This window comes from Pempheris klunzingeri, chromosome 4 (genome assembly GCF_042242105.1).
Source record: "Pempheris klunzingeri isolate RE-2024b chromosome 4, fPemKlu1.hap1, whole genome shotgun sequence".
Classification (NCBI taxonomy): Eukaryota; Metazoa; Chordata; class Actinopteri; order Acropomatiformes; family Pempheridae; genus Pempheris; species Pempheris klunzingeri.
The window spans coordinates 20,169,672-20,181,962 of record NC_092015.1 but is presented as its reverse complement, the minus strand read 5'-3'; positions in this window follow the sequence as shown (position 1 = coordinate 20,181,962).

Genomic DNA, 12,291 nt, shown 5'->3' with positions numbered 1-12,291 from the left:
CCTAATCCACATAGATCAATAGCAGACGGGCTGGCTGGTTCCCTAGCCCCCTGTGCGACTGTCCACCCTGTGACAGCAGCCTCCTTTGTGGCTTGTGTCTCCCTCCCTGCCACCAATCATATTCTCAAAGTCCCAGCAGGCCATCATGAGGTTAATGAGTGGGATAATGGAGGCATATTAGAGTCAATATTTGACCTTTGGATATGGGTCAGTGAGAGCAACACGAGAGGCACTGCACACCACAGCCAATCAGCATCACTAGAACTAATAGGTCCTTTATGGAATACAGACTTTCCAATTACCCTGCATGCTTCAACACACATCTGCGTACAGCTGGCCCCACTTGTCAAAACACAGATGATGTTCTACGAGCTCCAGCAATTTAAGTTCTAATTTTTTATACATTGAGGGAAGCCTGCATGGCAGGTCAGTTCATTTTCAGTGCGGATGAGAGTTTCTGGACGGGCAGATCTGCATGGCAGTGAGCTACAAATGAAGCGGGACTAGTATTGTCCGTTTGTCTCACCCTCATCCCCCTACGAGAGAACGAGGAATACTTTCACTCTCCGTCCCCGTCTTTCTTTCTCTCCATCTTACCATCCTCTCAAAAACAAGATCCCTCCACTTGCCCTTCCGCCTTCATTTCCCTCAGCTCGAGGGCAGAGCAGACAGTGTATGCCATAAGGGATGGTGTGAGAGAATGGTGAATGTTGGTGATTTGATTCGTTAGATTGGTAGAGATCACTGCTAGATTATAAACTCTGACAACCGGCTGTCATCTCTGAGACAGGGGACCATTGGTATTTTGGTCCCTAATACAACTATCTCCAGTGATGTCCGAGCCAATCACGGCTCTAATGAGGGAGACAGAAGTGAGGAGCAGTACAGGATATTGTTCCTTCAGGCTGGTTAGGTTGCTTTACTGTATAATTCAATTGCTTGGTGAGTGAAGACATGTCAAGTGCTCACAGTGCTGTGAGTTAAAAAATGCTTTATTTCTCATATTTCATATTATATTCTTCGAGGGGTCACAGTAATATACAGATGAGACTGAGGTTTACCTCCTTCAGTTCTTCACCACCCCACAGATATTTTCCCAAAGTTTTAGAAAGCAAATTGCGGTACATCTATCTATCTATTGAGCTATCTGTCTATGGTGCATAGAGTGGATGCATAAAGCAGAGCAATGTTTACTGATTTTCAAGATGAATGCGTTGAAAACATAGAAAATAACAAGTAAGCTCTCTAGCTCACTGCCCAGAAATACCATTAAAAATGTATGTTCCCTACTGCATTTGGAAAACAAAGCAAATCTTTGTATTCTGTACGAGCTGTTTTCTACTTCATTGTAATGGGTAAATGTGCCACTGATGTAAGCGAGATGAGAGGCCCCCCAGCATTCCTATGCTGCTGTAGGGTAGCTGTTCAAAGGTGAAAGGTTCTATGATTTTTCATTCAAATGAAACACCTTTAAGGTAGCCTTGAGATTTCCTCCGGCTTCACCGCACTTCACATGATGTAACTTTAAAGACACGAGTAAAATAAACTGAACATTTAATTAAAGCTTTAAGTTGAAACACGTATTTTCTATCTTTCAAAACTGCATATCTGGACATACATATATATGTATATATATTTTTTTTAAATGTGAAATTCTGCTCTGCTGTGTTGATATTACACTATATTATCCACTATCCCGTCTCTGACTCTGTATTAGGAGAGGATATGGCTTTTCTCAGTGATAATGAGTATGAGCGCAGAATACACAGCGTCTCCTCTCTATGGAAGGAGTTAACAATCCAAAGACGAGTTAGGTGGAGCCATAACTTGACGCAAGTACGGCTACTCTGAATCATTCCGCCCCAAGAGCACACGCTATTCACTCCTGCCTGTTTGGAGACACAACGTCTCTCTGCCTGTGCGTATACACGCGGACCTCCATGGATGTCTGCATGATTCAAGTGTGTGAATTCATCTATGTGCGTTTTCTTCTGAAGTAACATTATTTGCAACACATGGGTAAGAAACACTAGATGATTTTCCTCCTTCTGGCGAGCCTCTGTTACATCCCCGGCTTGGTGTAGATGTACATTTGTAAAAAATGTCGAGATGTACATATTTCATTTTTGGCTCGAGGCAGTGGATTTCATATGCAAGCCTCGCTGCTGATTATTTTGGAATAATCACTCCATTACATGAACATGTCTCCAAGGCATGGTGTGTGTTTCCATCAAACTAAATATATTTTTCTCAAAGCAATAGTTGTTTCATCTGGGGCAAAATGGGAATTTTCTCACAGCACTGAAAATAAAAGTTATCTAAATGATAACAGAGGAGATTCCTATAGCAATTTAATGACAGTTTTGGTATATCACGGCTAGAAGACTTTTTTTTTTTTTCTCTCTAATCATTTTTCAACCTTTGTTAACAACTGATTAATGACAGTGAACGACTGACTAAACAAAGGTGATCTTACAAGAATTTATCTAATTCTACAATAACAATAACACATTATCATAACCCGAGGGTGTGCTACTCATCAGCATCTCTGACACTTCAGCCCAATATCTCTTTACCTATTCCCTTTATAGGCCCAGCATGAGCATGGTCTCAACATATTATATGACTCCTGAGAGAGATACACAGAAAGAAATATAATCAAATAATATATATTTTTCATAAGAGGGGAGTTCTTTGTGTTATGCACCCTGGGAAAAAACAACAAACGTATGTAAAAAAAAAAAAAAAGAAAAAAAAAAAGCCTAACCACACCATGTGCAAAGTAAGTATACTGCAGCAAAAAGAATCAATGCATTTGCTCTGTTTTATCATGCATTTCACATTTTAATCTGCCCTCCTTTTTCTATTTGACTCTGTCTTTGCCAAGGCTCTAGCTGTGGTACACTTTGGCTTCCGTGCACCAGCTCCATCTTAGACTCTCCGGGGTCGCAAACGCTGCACAAATTGCATTAACACTGGTAAACACCACAGGTGCCCTAACAAAATAGCATTGAATACCACTGAGGCCACATGAAAAAAGTAATATGTCTCTGAGCCTTTGTTCTGCACGTTCTGCATGCATCCTGTGAGAAAGGGAGTTGCTAAAGAAAAGGATGCATGTTTATCCACCACCATGGGGAAGTAAAAACTAAATATATCAGCTATAGACTGAAAGGTCATTTAGTATAGATGCAAAAAACAGAAAATGAGTCACCTTAGACTGTGCTGCTGTCAATTCCTGTGGGGGGGGGGAAACACAAACAAAACATTTCTCTATTCATAAATTAAAACTTATGCCTCTCACACTCTCTTCCTACCCCATGTCGAAGGCTAGATGATGAATTGGCCAAGTGTGAGCTCGCGACGGGAACTGCATTGTTCATGGACGATCAACCCTCGCAGAAAAGTCTGGGGCAATGATGTGTTAGCACATCCTCCTGAGATGAGTCACCCTGATGCCTTCTGACAGGCCTCATTCCACTAGTGAGAGAGGCTAACCAGGAGTGCAGCTTTGCCCCAAACACATGCTTCAGGGCAGACTCCATCTGGCCCAATTGAGACTGAGGGAAGGGAGGTTAAAAATAACCAACAGGGAAGGTATGGCAGAAAGACAAGGCAGGGATGAGATGAAAGCATGCACGCACAGTAGTAGGCTGCCATTGAGGCAGAACTGTGCAACAGCCTAAGATGGGCAAACAAGCTTTATTGATTTTTTTTTTTTTTTTTTCTTCTTCTTCTTTTGTTTCCCTGACAGAATAAGGTTCAAATGAAAACATAATCCTGACAGTTCAGTCTATTCGAAAAAATATACAAGAAATGTTTAGCAAATGCTAATCCACTTCTGTTGAAGTAAAAGTGCTATACATTTGACTTTTAACAGCTCATTTTTCTTATTTTCAGTCAGCTCAGACAATATCATCACGTTGGATGGATGCATGAATGGCATTTTCATAAAGCAACGCGGATTAATATCTAATCTGTCATTTTGAGAGGGATCAAAGACAGTCTTCATCATTATGGATGTCTTTGTTGGTGGTTAAAATATTGCCTTTCAAAGCGTTTTTCGTCAGCTGAAACGCCTGCAGGAATTGCATTTCTGAACTTCTTGCTTGGGTAATATTAACAAAAGAGTCGCTGGTATCAGACCTAACTGAAACCCCACATGTGCTGGTTTATTATTCATGATTGGAAAGTAGATGTTTGTTGCTGGCTTCAGTCAAGACATCAGCCGAATCTATAATGGATCATGTGAAAGCCGAAGTTTTTTTTTTTTTTGTTTTTTTTTACACTTATCTGGTAAATTATCATATTGCAGTTGCAGTCCCGTGTCAGTGTTGCTTTTTGGAGAGCGCAAACACCGCTCCACCCCGTCCTTTCTCTCTCCTGTGAGTTCTTATCATCTCACCAGACTGTAGGCAAGAACGGACATCAGACAGAATCCTTGTTTGAAGACCTGCTCTCTGCTGTCACAGTTCATTGTGGAAAGATATCTGTCCATTTCCTGTAAGAAAAAAAAAAAAAAGGAAAAAGTTCACGGTTCAGTTAGATGCGTGGCCCTTTGCCTCAAGCCTGGCATTACCCCCACACGGCTCTCTCTTTTGGCCCTCTGCCTTTTTTTCTGCATTCTGGTATCTTCCTGGATGGTTAGCCAGACTTGGATGGGGGGGGTGGCGGGAGGGGTAAGGGTAAGAGGGTTGGCTGGGGATGAACTGACAGGTTATTACTGGCTTTGTGGGGGATTAGTCCATAAAAGCCCCCTCAGCCCCATGGCCAGCGTGGCCAGAACCCCAGCAAATAAGATAAAATAATCTCTGTAAAAATGGACTGAGAGACAGCGAGAGAGACCGACAGACCGAGAGGCAGGGAGATATATCCAAATACCCTAGTGCTCTTGAATGAATAATAAAAAAAATCTTCAATCTGTCCTAATTTTTTTGTTTCCTTTTTTTTTTTTTTTTATTTTATTTATTTATTTTTTTTCCAAAAAACCGTGCCTGGGGATATGTCAGTTGGAATGAGATTAAACTCCCACAGTAAAGAGATGAGAAACTGGAGTGGAACACATCTAAAATGCTTAGAGCTCCTGTTTAGAAAAGCTGTGCTCTCTCCTCTGGTTCAATAGATGAGGATCTGACTCATGTGGGCTGTTGCATAAGCAGGTACAATCATTATCGGGGACCTAGTTTTGGTCGGAGAACTCTGCTCCCCCAGTGCTTCAAATCAGCTTCTCTAACACACCATCATGTCCTCTCTTTACCTGATCTGAGCGAAAGGTTGGCGTTTGTCCTGTAGGTGCTCGGACTGGTGAAAGTTTCATCAGATTATGAAATGTGAAGTATAAAATGTGAATATTAAATCCACCATAGCCCTGCTAGCAACACAGTTGCCAGAGGCTAGTGCCCTCTGGCTGATTGACATATTTTACATCCCACTGCGCAGATGATGAAACAAATTTACAGGGGGTGGACAAAATAAGAGAAACATCTTGAAATCAGGGATTTGGGTTCAAACCCGCCGGCCAGCTGTGACCTTTCTTTGTGGGAAACTCCAGCCTCCCTCCACAGTCCAAAGACACTCAGGTTGGTGACTCTAAATCGCCCATGGGTGTGAGTGTGAATGTCTGTCTTTCTACTGTATGTGCCCTGTAATTGTCTGGCAACCTGTCCAGGGTGTACAGCTGTGATTGGCTCCAGCTTCCCAGCGACCCTCCGGGCGATGAGGTATAGACAATGGATGAATGGACAATTAGCTTAATAATTTATGAGAAAATAGCGGTGTAATATAATAGTGGTTTGTAGTTATATGGCTTTACAGTGCATTATGTTGCTAGGTGTTATGTTATAATGCATGAAGAACAGTTGTATGTTACTTTAACAGGACAACTCCAGTTAAAGATTAGTTTATGGACAAAAGCTGAGAAAGCTCCCAAAAATCAAATATGTATTCTACATGAGATAAGACGCTTAAGAACATAATAAAAACGCCAGTGAAGGCATTTATTTTATAGTAGTGCATGTGGTGTCCCCTGAAGTGCATGAAGTATTCATAAAACAGGACTGAAGTAAAGCCGGCCAGAAAGCAGATTTTCATCCCAAACTGTAAGAAACTCCCTCCTGACACAGTCATCCAAATAAACTAATTACCTTGGAACGGACCCAAATTCATTCCCAGACAATACAAAACAGTCTGTGCTGAAAACTATAAGTAATTTGAGGAGGTTAATTTGTGTACATTTGTTTTGTAAAATGCCTTACGCTCTTTGAAAACAGTCATTACCATAAATCTGCCTACCAAGAAGCTGGAACCCTTTCCAGAATACGTGCTCAACAGACAAGCTGCTGGGCCGTCACGCTCCGTGTGTCTGTGTAAAGCTAACTTTTACTGCCTTAAACGGCATAAAACGAGTGACACTCCTTTTACCTGGTCGTTGATTATTCTGCATTTTGACTGTATTTGAGACTGTATTTCTCACAGAAGATGGCATAGTTTGTAACCAACTGAGGCAATGGAAGTTATTGTATCACTTCTACAGTATGCAGTGGAAAACTATTGTGAAATTAAGTGTAAAGCTTTCACCCCATGTTGATGACGCACAGGAAATATAATCATCACAATAATTAAATAGCAAGTACATACAGTGTACAGTAGCATAGCGAGAATGAAAAGGGGTAATTTAGCATGCGGAGCTGTACAATGAGAAATAAATAAATATGGAACAACGGAGAGGGGAGACAATAATGGCTGCAAGGGGTTTTACACTTTTTTTAATCCCATTAGGTAACTGTACTTTATTGCTCACTGCTTAGAATAATGCAATACCTTGCGAAACATGATTTTGCGGTGTTGTTTTCACTTTGAAAACACACAGAATCCTCAGCAAAGCCAAATTTATTATCAGATATCTAGTTTTATGATCATTCTTGCTGATCAAATGATAATGGTGTCCAAATGATTAGTATTCATACAAGTCTTAGAACTGAATTTGTATGCGTCTATCTTACTCTGTGTTCCTTTGTTTGTGTTGCAAATGAGCGTCGCAGTGATGAATGTGGGTAAACCTCCCTCTCTCTCTCTCAGCTCGGCTCTTTTGTGGTGGTTACCGTTGCTGCAAGATCTCCTATCCATTGGTACCCATTTAAGTAAAGTATGTAGGTGTGATTTGCCACTTATCTTTGAATAGCCCTTCCCACATCTATTATTTATGACGCAATTAGCACCCTCATTATGAGTTAATTCCTCCAAACCTACAGCAAACACGAGAGGAGTGAGGATGAGTATTTCTTGATATCAAATAAAAAACATTCTTTTTACCTGCTCTCATACACCTCACAACAATACCAACCCATAGCTTTTCCCAGCCTTACTGTGAAGAGATGCAGCTAAACTTGTGTGAATTACCGCAGTGCCTGGTTAGAAAAGATCATAGAGTGACATTGACATTTCCACTTAGAGATGCTTTGTAAAATACCATCACTATGACTAATAGACAGTATAGAAGTGCTTCTCCTATCCTAAATCCTAAAGATAAAATATATTATAAAAAATGATATTACATTATATCAAAAAATGACAATCTTTTCAGTAAAGTGATGAACTCCGGCGCCCTTCTCATAAAGCATGCCTGTAGAGCCAAGTATTGTGGAAACTTGCCTTTGATTTTCTTCTGCTAATAATGCATTATTGACTGCTAACTCAACAGGCCTCAACCAGACAACCCCTATGACATGCTGTGGCACACTTTTCAGTTTCAGAGTTAATTATACTGGCAGTTCATCTGCATATATGTATATATATATATATATATATATATATATATAGCCTCAGTGGAAGTCATATTGCTGCTTGTTAATGCCTTTCTGATGATGCGGTTGAGCTGTTACGGCACACATTTTAAGTGAGTTTGAGGATTTAACTTTATTAACAACTGAAAATTGGGTATTTCCATAAAATGTAAATGGTTCACGATGATTCATGAAAACTATTTCAGTCAATATTACATTAACTGGATGCAATGCACAATAGCCTTTGAATTTAATGGGTGGTAATTTTGTCTGATATAATACCTCTTATCATTTACCCAGTAATTTAATGGTGATTAATGCAAATCACATTAATATTTACTGATGGCATACTGTTATTATCTCATATGATTCCTTTTATAAGACACATGATGTATTTTACGAGGACAATCCCTCCCCCCCACCCCCCCAATCTGTGTCCCAATTATGAATCTTTGCCGAGAAAGGAGAAGGATGAAGCTTGATTAAATATCCTTGAAATGAATGTCATTTTACAGGTATGCATTATTATTACAACTCATTAATCTTGATCTGCAAGCTTGCGATAAGACTGTTCATTAATGAGCGCAAGATTTATTCCAGAGGGAGTGGCCATCAGGGTCCTCAGACCACCAGCACGAAGGATTACATCATAAAGCAGCTTTCAAAATGTCTCTATCCTGTCGAAAGAAGAAGAAGAACAATGTTGTGCCTATAAGCTTTCTTATTTCTATCATATGTCATCGTTTCATTTTGTAGTTTCATCACCTTTGACATAAATAAATACAAAGTTGCTACGGTTGAAATTAAACTCTTAAAACTTATACAGTCTCAAGATACGGTGGAATTTCACATTCTTAGAATTAAGATGAAAAGCTACGTTCTCGTCGAGGTGAAAGTGGTCTCCAGTTTGTTGAAATTGAAATTGAAAGGTAAGGTACATCACAGGCAGGATGATAATCAGTTCATTAATCATGCTTCTGTTTTTCATTCTATTGAGATGAGGCAAATAAACATGCGGCAGTTCGCTGTTATTAAATTACAAAAAGATAAATAAAAGAAATATTGTATTCAATCCCGGTAATGGGTTTGCATGTGAAGGTGAATGTGTTTTATCAGCCTTTTGCAGACAGATGTTCTACTAAATGCCCTGCGATACTGTATGAAATACACATTTCTTTCAAAAATGAGAACAAAAACACAGCCATTTAAAATCTCCTGCCTGTGTGCGCTTGAAAACAAAATAGTTTGAGTTTTCAAGATCATCAGAGTTTTGTTACATTGGTAGATTATTGTATTGGCAGATTATAGTATTGTGCTATGTTTTATTATTTTAGTTGCATTATCATCTTTAAGTCTTTCGAGTTCGGATCTCAGTATGTCCTGCTGGTCATTTTAATGTGTTTCATTAAAACAAAGTGAAATGTGGAGTTTTCACTGACCCTTCCATTTGGCTGGAAGGGAAAAGCATGCGGACCTCACCTTACGCTGGCTGAATGACTGACAGAGTTATCAAAGAAACAAAAAAAAGGGGGAAAACAGCTGCCTGGAGAAACAGTGTGACCGCTTATTGAAAAGCTGCTGGAGGTGAGGCCTGATGTCCATGACATGCCTGAAATAGCATGCAGCATTTGTCAAACTTTCCTGACCAAGACACAGTGCCACAGACTGGGTGACATTTCCAAGCAATTTCCCGTTGATGGGCAAAGTTCATGCAACACCAGACAAATCTGAGAGGCAGCCTTAGGCTAATGTTCACCTCTCTTGGTCATCATCAAAATGAAGTCGAGCACAAGTCAAGACTGAAGTATGTCAATTGCTTAAAAAAAAAAAAAAAAGATGGACGGAGATACAAACTTCTCTTGCAGGCAGGCTGTTAATCCGGCTGGCATTGTTCATCGGTGTGAAGTAAAGGTTTGGGCAATTAACAGGTACACATTTAGTGTTGTCGACAGTGATTGAAGAGTAAAATTGTTTTGTGGTTTGTTTTTTTTTTCTAAGTTATGATGATTGGCAGCTTAGTGAAGCAGGGCAAATATGTGGGAGGCAGGCGGCGGCATAACTTAATTCACTGTTTAGAGAACAAAGTCAACACAAACTTCTCCATATCACACTTTGAGAACTAATAGTTGCCATGGAAAAGGGGCTGTATGACCTTCAATACACTGAAAAGGTTGATGTTGTTTATCACTCTATTGTGCACAGTTACCAATACAGTACTTTATCATGTTCAGTGATAAATGTTTTGTTTTTTTCCCTTCTGTTTTCAAGATAGCTTCAATCAGCCAAATAAAAAAAAAAAAGTGCCCGTGTGTTTGTCCTTCGCATGAATCCCCCGCTCAGATTCAGAGCGGGCTAATTTTCAGCTCCTTAAGGGGCGCAGGCAGAGAATGAACTGGAAGTAAACCTGTCAATTAATCCCATTGCATCGAAGTAGTCATCTCGTGATTAAGGTGTGCGCATGAAATCCTCACGTGTGAATGCTGACATGCATTATCTTTTAATTAGAGCGGCGAATTAGAACTGTCCCTTGATGGTTGTCTGGGATTGGGATGAGCCCAGTGATGGATTTGAGACAGAAATTGCCACACAAACTACAGATGCCAAATTGACTTGACAGTGAATAGGTCAGAATGTGATGGCTGCACGCTGCATCATGTCTTATTAGCTTTCAATTTAATCTCGTTCAGCCCTGTTGCAACCGAGGGAAGAAAATCTGAGCGTGCGGCCTGATCCAACGCGTTACATGTGTGCTGATAAAGACGAGTGAGCGAAATGGGGTGAATTTGGGAGAGGAAGTCAAAAACTTTTCTTCCTTTCTCATTATGCTTTTCTGTTCCTCAGGAGCCTCTATTCTTTTTCTTCTCACTGTTCTGAAAGTGCTGCAGTTTCACAGCCTTGGAGTGTTAGACACTGGTTGAATGGTGGGCTTTTTTGAGTAATTGCTTTGATTTTACTGTAGTGTGCTCTCAAAGAAATTACTCCAGCCCACAGTACTATATGATTACAATGGGTGCAGGTTGACTTGGCTTGGCAAGCACAGTTCCAGATCCATGGAGACACAGGTCCCACGGGGGCACTCATTGATCATCCACAAACCAAAGTCTTCCAAAGAATAGAATAAAAAGAAAAGAGGGAAGAAAACTTTAAAGAGCGACGCTCAATTGTACATTGTAAAATATATATAAAAAAAAAAAAATATGCATTGCGGATTTAGTGCAAAAAATGTAGGTAACTTAGCTTTGCTCGAACAATCAGCTATAGCATCTGCTACCTTGATTGTTTTCAAATTATTTAATGTCAGTGAGCTTGATAATCATGAAGGTGAATTGCATGTCTTACAGTACCATGTTTGGCCTTAACAGGCAATCACTACCTGTGGTGTCAGTCATATTATTTTAAGGAGGCCAATCAGGGGAACAAAGATAGTAATGCTGAGGCAATTTGAAAACTGCAGCGTGAGCACAGTTTGTTGTCTTTGTCCGAGAGACAAGGTGTGCAAGAGGTTTAATGTGTGAAAGCCCCATGTGGCGCCAGGTCTGCTGGACTCCCTTCTAGCAATATTTCCTTGTTCCCTGATTGCAGTAGTCAAGTTGGTAAAACTTAAAGTTATAAAATTAGCATTACTCAGGAATTGAACGTTGTTTTATTTTCTGAGAAAAAAACTCCCTTCTCCCTCTTCAAGCTTCAGACAACCTCAAAATGGAAACTACCTCCATTTCTATTTGTGTTTCCACACCTTACGAATTCCTCCCCTCAAAGATGTGAGGACATATCCCCACCATCTTTAACAGCATCCGTTTATGATTGTCTGCTGCAGAATGGCTCTCTTATCTCCAATTTAACATCTAAACACATCAGTTGTCTTAGATTGACAACCTATAAATACAGTACTTTGGACTTTTCAGTGGCCTGTTGATTTCAATGGTCAAACACAATTACATTCCAAGTCGCATTCTGCATAAAGAACAGTGCCTGGGTTATACAGCTCTCAGTTCACTGTCCCTCAATCTCTCTATGGCAGGTGTCCCGTGGCACATTTGATTCTGGGTGACAGCTCCGGCTCTGTGTCGGATACAACAGTTGGCAGTTTGGGAGCCTGATTTGCTCCAAGCACTACAAGTACAAGTATGCTTTGTGAAGTGGATCTGCACTGGGGGTAAACTAAGAATGAATCATGCTTCACAAAAGGGGGCTGACCAAGATGGTTATGACATGAAAAATAAAGACTAGTTAGTTTGGAACCAGAACTCGAAAATTGTTAATTTGAATCCCTAAAACACCACAGAAAACTCTTGGCAGTGAAAAGAATCAGTCATATGTGGTGCCCCCATGAAGGGCACTTAACACTCAACTGTTGCGGTGGAGTTGTTCAGCAGGAAACACTAGACAGCTGTAGATGCACTGAGCAGTTACAAGTTTCACAGCAGTATGAAAGTGGAGAGGGGGCATTGCTGTATGCTCATGCACACTCAGTAAACCTTCCTGCGTTATTAGCGGTTCTATTTCACAC